Source organism: Macaca mulatta, chromosome 12, assembly GCF_049350105.2.
Source record: "Macaca mulatta isolate MMU2019108-1 chromosome 12, T2T-MMU8v2.0, whole genome shotgun sequence".
Taxonomy (NCBI): domain Eukaryota; kingdom Metazoa; phylum Chordata; class Mammalia; order Primates; family Cercopithecidae; genus Macaca; species Macaca mulatta.
Genome location: NC_133417.1, coordinates 128,636,691 through 128,646,603, shown reverse-complemented (window position 1 = coordinate 128,646,603; position 9,913 = coordinate 128,636,691).

Sequence of the window (9,913 nt, the reverse complement as noted above, 5' to 3'; positions counted from 1 at the left end):
GCCAGGTGCATGTTACCACATCTTTGGTTAGTGCTCAGTTCTTCTCCCTGGCAACGATTCTTTGCCCTCTGGTCTCTTGGTTCTGCTTTTCTGTGTTTTCCCTTCCCTTCCCTTCCCTTCCCTTCCCTTCCCTTCCCTTCCCTTCCCTTTTTTTTTCTTTTTTTAAATAAGAAAGGTCTGTGTTTTTAGCTGAATAGGTTTCTCAACCTACTTCCTGTCCATGAAAGGCTTAAGGCACTGAAGTCTCTTTCGATTTTGAACCCTCTTTCCTCTTGTTGTTCCAAGTTAGTGTTCTCCCTCAAAATAAGTTTGAAAAAATTGATATTTAAAAATGTATTTAAGTGATCATCCTAGTGAGAAGACTATTATATTTCCAAGCTTTTTCCTCCAAAGTTCAATGTTATTTAAAATTTATATTTCATATGAAGGGAAATTTTTTAAATAAATTTTGAATTACTTTAATTACACAAGAACATGAAGAATATTATCTGCTCATCTGTCACACACCTCAAACAATAAAAATTTATATAAAGATAGATGAGGCTATCCACTATTTACTTCTTACCAATCTGTTAGGTTGATGCAAGAGTAATTTTGATTTTTGCCATTACTTTGGCAAAACCACAATTACTTTTGCATCAACCTAATAACTTCCTGTATTCTTGTTTCACCTAAGGTATTAGATCTAGTTAACACCACAGAATGGGTGCATTCCTGATTTATTTCTTCCAAGCTGTGTAGGCTTGTAAAAATTATTTAACCTCTTTGTGTCTCAGTTTCCTCAGTAATAAAATGGGAAGGTAATATAAATAAATTACATACATATGTATATATGAAGCCAATAAGCAAATAAGTAACTGGTACACAGTAAGTACCATACAGACATTACCTGTTATTATTTTTCAGTGATAAGACAACCAGAAGTTTCTAATTTGGTCCTGTTGATGAGATAATTTCTCTTCCACTTAGCTGGTGAGAAGTTGGAATGAAGCAAGTATACTTGTGGTTTATCACTCACTTTTCTCAAATCTACACTTCACAGTCTGCAAATACATACTGATTATTGTACTGAATGGTTGGAATCATTGTAGAAGTGATTCTTGGTATTGAAGGGGGAAATTTAAAGCTCCCACTACCTTGTACTTACCCTGACAACTCTAAGAGAATATATCCTTTACTTAGGTCCTTCAGTCTTCACCCATCTCCCTTGGGACGACCCTTTCTTCCCATTAAGAGAGAACTTACGTGCTAGATCCATCCTTTTCCTTCCTCTCCATGCAAAGTTTCCTTCCTCTCCATGCAAAGTTACTCAGTTCTGAGTAATTTAATATGAAGTAGCACCCCAGTAATTCAGCTAGACATTCACTGACTGGACCCAAAACAATATGGCAAAAAGCATTTCAGGTTTCAAGGTCAACAATAGCCAAGGAGCCCTTAGGATCATCCTTTCTTTCCAACATTAGCATCACTGTGGCTTGCAGGAATATCTTTTATGTAAAACGGTAGACTGGTTAGATTAGCATACATGCACATTCGACATAAAGAGTCAACTTCTAATAGCTACATCTAAACACACTGAAAAACAGAGCTATTCCCTCAGTTATTCTGGCCTCTCCTTTGACTGAAATTTAAAAATAATTCTGGTGATAATTTACAAGGAAAGTATCACATGGAAAATTCATTCAACGTGTAATTCATGAGCAAATTATTATAGCGAATAAAAAGGAGTCAGAAGAGCCGAAGCGTTACAGGATGTCATCAATTTGGCAAATTTTATTTTTAAGAAACCCTAGTAAAGTATTTACAGTTTTGTACGTAATTGGATAATGACCATGGAAGTCTATTTTCTATCCAAAGATTTTCTGGTTGTCTCGGGTAGCCTAATATAATGATTAAGAATACAGGGTCGGAAGCCATACTCTTTAGATTTAATGCTGGTTATGCCATTTACTAGCTGTAACAAACACTGATAATGCTCCACTCACCTTCTCTTAGATTTTTCTGAGAAATATCCTCCAGCTTCAGTGTCGTTTTCTTTAAAAGGCATGTACCTGTGACATTCTTCAGAGGACTACCCTTGAGGGGTACTAGAGCCTCTTGTGAGAACTGGTCAGAAACTGGAGGTGCTGGATAGTTTATCTGCCTAGGGTGGCATGGCCATTACTCACTGAGACAGATTGTAAAAGCCCAGATCTACTGCCTTGAAGTGGGACAAACTGTGCAATTTATGTTCAGAAGATTCCCTCCTGATTGGACTTAGGCTGACACTTAACTGAAATTGCACCATTGTTTGACTTCTTCTCCTATGTTTTCTGCTTTCTCTACTTTCTTACTCATTAATCCTGAAAGCACTTTCTTAAGCAATCACTTGCACAAACAAATTCTCCTCTTGGGGGTCTTCTGAGAAATCTGACCTAATACACTCTCTAGGTGATCTTGGGTAAACAGTTTAACTACTATGTTGAATCCAGTTTCTTCACTTGTAAAATAGCGGAATGATAGGGCTGTCATGAGAAATAATAGGAGATAAAGTTTTTAAAGAACACAGTGCACTGCTTGGCTCATGGTTAGCATATGAAATGTTAACTACTCATTTTGTGACAAAGCACTTAAAAATTATTGAGCTTAAATATGAGTCATGAATTTCTTTTGCTCAAAATGATTAGTATTCCAAATTTTCTGGCCTTTCCTAAAATAAAAAATAACTTCTAGCGGTATGTTACCTTGCAGATATTTCTAAAATTTATAAACACACTTAATCTGTCCTTTCAAGGTAAAAATAACATTTTAACAAGAAGGGAAAAACACAGGCAATGGAAAGGGTATTTTGAAAAAGAATAGTAAAAGTATTTTTATCAGTATTGCTGAAAGTAAAGTGTCATTAATTAAAATTTACACATCTGAATATTTACAAACGTGGAACAGAATTTTCTATTAAACAATTTTCCTAAGAGTTTCAGTGGCTTATTGTTTCAATTTTGAAACATTTCCATTTGTATCTAAGATTCTCTATGAGATTTTTTTCTAAACTATAGCACCCGTTAAAACAATTATTAGATAAACTTTCAAATCTTCAAATTGCTATAAGACAAAGTATTAATTCATGATTTTCAAAAGATACATTTAATCCTATTGAATTCAATACTTAAGCTCTTAAGTATTGGTTTCAATACTTAAAATATTATTTTAGTGGGAAAAATATTTTATAATATAAAATATATAATTTAATATATGAAAATTATTTACTTAATCTTTAGTCTTTACTAAATTTATTTTTGTATATGGTATATGATTTTGATATCATTATATAAATATGACTTCCAAATCATTTAAATAGAGAGATGATGGATAAAGAAACAAATACTTGTATAATTTTTTTCCCTTCAAAAGTTTGTGGGATCAAAAGTTTGTGGGATCAAAAGTTTGGTGAAGAAGCCAGTCGGAGTTTTCTTGCTCTAGGGAGATCCTTCAAGCAATCACTATGTCAACAGACACAGATATTTTCCTTTCATCATATGTTGAAGATTGCAGATCCAAACTTATTCAAAAAGCTATGGATGCACTATTCTTCTCCCATTGGACTGGCAGGTTTTATAGCAACTGTTGCATGTGAATTAGAAAAACTGAAGAGCAGGAGAAATTCTAAAATTCACCTGATCCACATGTGCAGGGCTGCCAGAGGCTTTGTTGCAGGAGCAGTGACTGGTGGTATGGGCTATTCCATGTACTGGAACTTCTAGGCAAAACCTAAGCCTCAGAAGAAGAGATGCTGTCTTGGTCTTGGAGGAGCTTGCTTTAGTAGACATCTCATTATTGAAGTTGTATGTTTATGTTGAAAATACATTGTTTGAGTGGATTCAGATGATAATATGGTATTTTGAATATCGACTTCCTTTCTTGCATGCTTGATTTGCCTCGTGACCAAATTACCAGTGACTAGTTCAGTAACGAGGTCATTTATGGGAGTCAAATTAACACAAAGAAACACGTCACCTAAATGCGCTTGATGGTGTTAAAATGTCCACTTTCTTAAACTGTTAAGATGAAGTTAGTTCTAAAGAAGATAGCAGGGCAAACCTGAAGTACTCCCGGTTTGCTGCAGAATCTTGCCTGCTTTGGATATTACATAAGAGTCATTTTTACTCATTATTTTAACTTTTTAATGTCTGTCTTGTGGACTGGTTGGCTCATTTAGAACTCTTTCAAAAAGTCCATGGAATATAACTTGTAAAGTCTTCCACAACTGAGAGTATGTGCGTGTGTTTAAACTAAATGTAGAAAGCTTAAAACGGAGCTGCAGAGTAGTAGTATTGATTTCAGAATCACAATTGTAAACATAACAATAATTTAATTATGCGTTACAGTTTAGCTCTTTTATAATTGCAGAATTATATTTTTGCTTCTGTTATAGTAGAACAATTTTTAATGTCATCTTGAAATGGAAATATGTATTTTAAGTGCTCATGCAAAGGTAAAAAGAAAAGCACTTTTTAAAAAAGCTTGATGAATTAGGCTGTTCTTAAAAATTCTGAAGATCCAAAAGAATGATTTAAATATAACAATGAAAAAACAGAGATTATCAGAGTGGAAAACAAAACAAGACCCAAGTATAAGTTGTCTACAAAAAACCATTTTAAATATAAAGATTTAGATAGTTTAAAAATAAAGCAACGAAGAAAGATATATACCATGGTAACACTAATTAAAAGATATCTAGATAAACTTCATTCCCCAAAGCAGACTTCAGTGCCGAGTGACCAGCTGGGTTAGGGAGACCCTAACCCAGCAGCGCTAGAGAAATTAAAGACACACACACAGAAATATAGAGGTGTGAAGTGGGAAATCAGGGGTCTCACAGCCTTCAGAGCTGAGAGCCTCGAACAGAGATTTACCCACATATTTATTAACAGCAAACCAGTCATTAGCACTGTTTCTATTGATATTAAATTAACTAAAAGTATCCCTTAAGGGAAACGAAGGGATGGGCCGAATTCAGAGTATGCCCTTAAGACACAGATCACTCAGGCTTTTGTTTGTGGCTTAAGAATACCTTTAAGCGGTTTTCAGGCCTGGGTGGACCAGGTGTGCCTTGCCCTCATCCCTGTAAACCCACAGTGTTCCAGTTTGGGCATTATGGCCATTATGGACATGTTACATTGCTGCAGAGATTTTATTTATGGCCAGTTTTGGGGGGCCTTGCTCCCAACACTTCAGGACAAGAAAAATTATTCAGAGTAAGAGAGTCATCATACAATAATAAAGGAGTAAGTTCTCTAAGATTACATAACAATTCTAAATTTGCATGCTCCTGACAACAGATCATCAAACTATATGAGACAAAACTGAAGTGAAAAAAAATAAGCAAATCCACTATTATACTGGAGATTATGGTAGCTGGAAATCTCAACACCTCTTTGTTGGTAATTGATAAGTACAATAGGCAGAAAATAAGTAAAGATATAGATGACTTGTACATAATTATTAATCAACTTGATTTAATTGACATTTATAGACTACTTATCCTACTACAACAAAATACACAATTTTCTGAAACTTGCATGGAACATTCACCAAGATAGACCACATTATATGCTGTGAAACATGCCTTTAAAAATCTGAAAAATTAGAAATCATACAAAGTATTTTCTCAGATCACAATGGAATAATACTAGAAATCAAGAACAAAAGGATACCCAGAATATTTTCAACTATTTAAAAATTGAACAAAAACACTTCTAGATAACCCATGGAATAAATAAAAGGTCTCAAGAAAAATTTTTAAAAATTGAACTAAATAAAAATAAAAAATATCAAAATGTGGGTAAAGTGAAAGCATTGCTTAGAGTGAAGTTGACAGCACTTCATGCATATATTAGAAAAGAAGAAATATCTGAGATCAGTAATAATCTTTCACCTTAGGAAGCTAAAAAAGAAGCACATTTGAAGCATAATTTATACAGAAGAAAAAAATAATAAAAATTAGAGCAGAAATTAATTAAATTTAAAAACAGGGTAACAGCAGAGAAAATCAATAGCTTGTTCCTTGAAAAGATAAAATTAATAAACTTCTAGTCAGATTAACCAATAAACAAAGAACATAAAAATTATCAATATCAGAAATGAAAGAGGGGTCATCACTACTGATGCCATGAATATAAATAGTATAATAAATAAAAACTAAGAATAACTTTATGCCTACAAATTAAATGAAATGACCAATTATTTGAAAGACACAAACTACTGAAATATACACAAAGAGAAAGAGACAACCTGAATAAGCTCTGTATATTTTAAAGAAATGAGACTAATAATAATATTCCAAGAAAGAAAGCTCTAGACCCACATGGTCTCATGGCAAGTTTTACTGAACATTTAAGCAAGAAATAATATCAATTATTCACAATATCTTCCAGAAATAGAAGCCAAAAAACCACTTTTTGGAGATATCAGTATGAGCTTATGTTTAGCTTAATATAAATACATATGGTAACATAAAAAATATTATTAATAGGTACATATGCCCAGGTTAGTACACACATATATATTTCCTTATTCTGTATGCTTAGAAAGCATAGAAACAGCACCCCAGTAGCCATGAGCACACTTAGCACCCAGATCTTGGTGTCTATTACCATTTGCCAAAAAAAGGAACCAGGGATCCTAGGAGAAATGGTTGATTCTAGGACTGGGCAGAAAATATACAAGATGGCCAGGTGGCTTATGCCTGTAATCCCAACAGTTTGGGAGGCTGAGGCAGGTGGATCACCTGAGGCCAGGAGTTCAAGACCAGCCTGACCAACATGGAGAAACTCCATCTCTACTGAAAATACAAAATTAGCCAGGCATGGTGGCGCATGCCTGTAATCCCAGCTACTTTGGAGGCTGAGGCAGGAGAATCACTTGAACTTGGGAGGCAGAGGTTGAAGTGAGCCAAGATTGCGCCATTGCACTCCAGCCTGGGCAACAAGAGCAAAACTCCCTCTCAAAAAAAAAAAAAAAGAAAGAAAATACTCAAGATGAGCCTAGAGCATCTTATAAAAAATTAAATACATAAGCACAAAAATGGAGATATATCAAAAGGACAAAAGGGCCAACTGAAAGAGCTCCCAAAGGCCAAAGCTGAAATAATTTGAGCTACTAAATAAAGTAGTATTGCACTGTAACTCAAAGTATAAAATAAATATCCATGAGTTAATACTGATACAAATTAAATGAGGAAGAAAAAAGAAATCTCCTCTGCAGAAGAATTCAAAATAATTTATGTAGATAGGCCACCCTCAAAGAGATAGTGCCTAACTCTCTACTCCTTAAGTGTGGGCTGCACGTATTGACTTCCTTCCGAAGATGATAGTATGGAAAAGGGGAAAAAGACTAACTGCAGTTGAGAAACCTGACAAATGCTGCCTCAGCCAGGTAATCACGGTCAACATTAACAATAAAAAGTCGTCCAGGCACAGTGGTTCATGCCTATAATCCCAGCATCCTGGGAAGCCTAGGTGGGCAGATCATCATAGATTGGGAGTTCAAGACCAACCTGGCTAACATGGTGAAACCTCATCTCTACTAAATATACAAAATTAGCTGGGCGTGGTGGCACATGCCTGTAATCCCAGCTACCCAGGAGGCTAAGGCAGGAGAATCACTTGAACCTGGGAGGCAGAGGTTGCAGTGCACTGGGATCGCGCCACTGCACTCCAGCCTGTGTGACAGAGTGAGACTCTGTCTCAAAAATAAATAATAAATTAAATTAAATTAAATTAAAAGTCTATTGACTGTATGAACCTTTGACATATGATGAGAATGACACTTGACCTCTATGGTCTTTCTCCCCAAAACAAATAATCCATGTTTTATCCTAAGAAAAATGTCAGACAAATGCTGATTGGGGTATATTCTACCAACACCTGACCAGCACTCTTCAAAACTGTCAAGGTCACCAGACACAGGAAAATCTGAGAAACTGTCACAGCCAAGAGGAGCCTAAGGAGATACAATGACCAAAATATGATGTGATATTCTGGATGGAATCTTGAAACAGAAAAAGAACATCAGATAAAGACAGAAAATCTGAATAAAGTGTGGATCTTGGTTAGTAATAATGTATCAACATTGTTTCATTAATTGTGTAAATGTACCATACTAATACTAGATGCTAATGACAGGAGAAAATGGGTGTTGGGTATATGGGAACTCTGTACTATCTTTGTAATTTTTCTCTATATCTAAAACACAAACTTTACTTTAAAAAGGGCTAATAAAAAATAACTAAAAAATACGTTTGAAAATTAAGCAAGATAATTCTAAATAACTCATAGGTAAAACAAAAAATCCCAATGGAAATTAGAACATATTTTCAACTGAAAACTAAAATATTTATACATCTAACACTGTAGGATGAACATAAACTTTGCATTAAAGAAAATTTGGGCTTTATATGCAAACAGTATTAAAAGAAAAAGAAAGGCGGAAAATACATGAATGATATAGATATCCATTTTTAAAATGACAATAAGAATAGAAAAATAATTATTAGTAAAAGGGAGAAAATAATAATAAACAATAAGGGCATAACTTATGAAATAAAAAACTAGTATAAATTAGAGGCTCAATAGAGCCAAAAGTTCATGTAAACACTTAACAAGTCCAATCAACAACAAAGAAAGAAGGGGCAAAAAATTAATATCAGGAATGAAAAGATGAATATCACATTAGAAATATAACAAGAGACTACTCTGAACAACTGTATGCCAGTAGTATAGTGTGGATATTTGTCCCCACCCAAATCTCGTGTTGAATTGTAAACCCCAATGTTGGAGGTGGGTCCTGTGGGAGGTGTTTGGGTCATGGGGGCAGATCCCTCCTGGCTATGTACTGTCTTTGTGATAGTGAGTGAGTTCTCATGAGATCTGGTCACTTAAGTGTGTGGCACCTCACCCACTTTCTTGCTCCTGTTCTCACCATGTCATGTGACTGCTTCTCTGCCTTCTGCCATGATTGAAAGCTTGCTGAGGTCTCCCCAGAATCAGATGCTGCTATGCTTCCTGTACAGCCTGTAGAACTGTGAGCTAATTAAATCTCTTATAAATTACCCAGTCTCAGGTATTTCTTTATAGCAGTGCAAGAATGACCTAATTCAGTCAAAAACATTAAAAATTTAGGTGAAGTGAGAAAATATATAGAAAAACACAAGCTACTGAAACTAAAACAGGAGAAAACAGAAAATCTGAATTGTCCCATATCTACTATATGAATTGTGTCTGTAATCAAAACTTTTCCATAACAAAACACCAGGCCCAGTTGATTTTCCTGATGATTTCCGTCAAATGTTCCGGAGAAAAATTGACTCAAATACATCCAAACAAAAAAGAGAAACATCTCACAACTAATTTTATGAGGTCAGCATAATCTTGATTCCTAAACTGGAAAACACTTTACCAGGAAAAAATTAAAGATAAACATTTTAAATAAATATAGATGCAAAAATTCTAAACAAAATGCTACGAAACACAATCTAGTGATACATAAAATCATGACCAAATTGCATTAATATTAGAAAGTCACAGTTGATTTAATATTTTAAAAAGTATTAACTTATAAGAAAAACACAATATGTATACATTTAGAAAAGGGGAGGAGATATTATTTCTTATAAGGGGTTACAGACTGCAAGGTAGCCATCCCACAGGCTGGGAAGCATAGTCTCCAGCCAAGACCAGAGACAGGCACTTGGAAGGGGAAGGGTTGGGGCAGGAGATTTATGCTGAATGGGTTGTCGAAACATTCATATTCAACAGGTTACAGGAGGAGCTATGAATATTCATGAAGGTGGTGCTGACACATGTGTGTTGAAAAAACATACATGAAACATATGACTCATGTTTATATGTTCACTTTGGGGTGGAGACTTAACATT